Raw genomic sequence first — 596 nt, 5'->3', positions numbered from 1 at the left:
TTAGTAACAATGTCGAATATCGAAAGGAATATGAATTTATCAAAATAAAATATCGAAATTCCTTACTTTAGCTTTTCATAAATTTTATAGTTTTCATTCATAAAATAGTTTCTAATCTTCAATATCGATATTGGTAACTGTGTAAAAATGAAAAGGAACATGAATATATCAATTTAAAATATCGAAAAACTATTTTTAAGCTTTTTATAAAATTTTCTTAATCTTTTTAAACCTAATATCGATATTTCTATTTTTAAAAAATCGAAATATCGATATCAATATTATCAACAATGTTAAATACCGTTAGGAGTATGAAATTTTCAAAATGAAATATTGAAATATCTTGATAATCTTCCATATCGATATTTCACTTTAAATTTGTCTAGTACTTTTAAACAAAATATCGATATTTTAATAAAATAATATTAAAATACTGTATAAAATAATAATACATTAGAAATAGAAATTATCGAAATGAATATCACATTATCAATATTAAATATCAAAATACTATAATTAACATTTTCAGTAGCAAATATTGATATTTGGGTTAAATAATATCGGAATATGAATATATGACCTTATACATTTTTAGA

The 596-nt window shown here is 19.5% G+C and overlaps 1 protein-coding gene across 1 annotated transcript in view; it reads left to right on the top strand.

The window, feature by feature from the left end:
• The window catches only part of f (forked), a gene marked incomplete in the record, with an annotated part of 203,433 nt that overhangs the window by 90,435 nt on the left and 112,402 nt on the right, over positions 1-596 (top strand).

The sequence above is a fragment of the Halyomorpha halys genome, unplaced genomic scaffold (genome assembly GCF_000696795.3).
Source record: "Halyomorpha halys isolate HHAL.00 unplaced genomic scaffold, Hhal_1.1 Scaffold229.1, whole genome shotgun sequence".
In the NCBI taxonomy this organism is placed as follows: Eukaryota; Metazoa; Arthropoda; class Insecta; order Hemiptera; family Pentatomidae; genus Halyomorpha; species Halyomorpha halys.
This window is presented reverse-complemented; position numbering and strand designations above follow the sequence as displayed.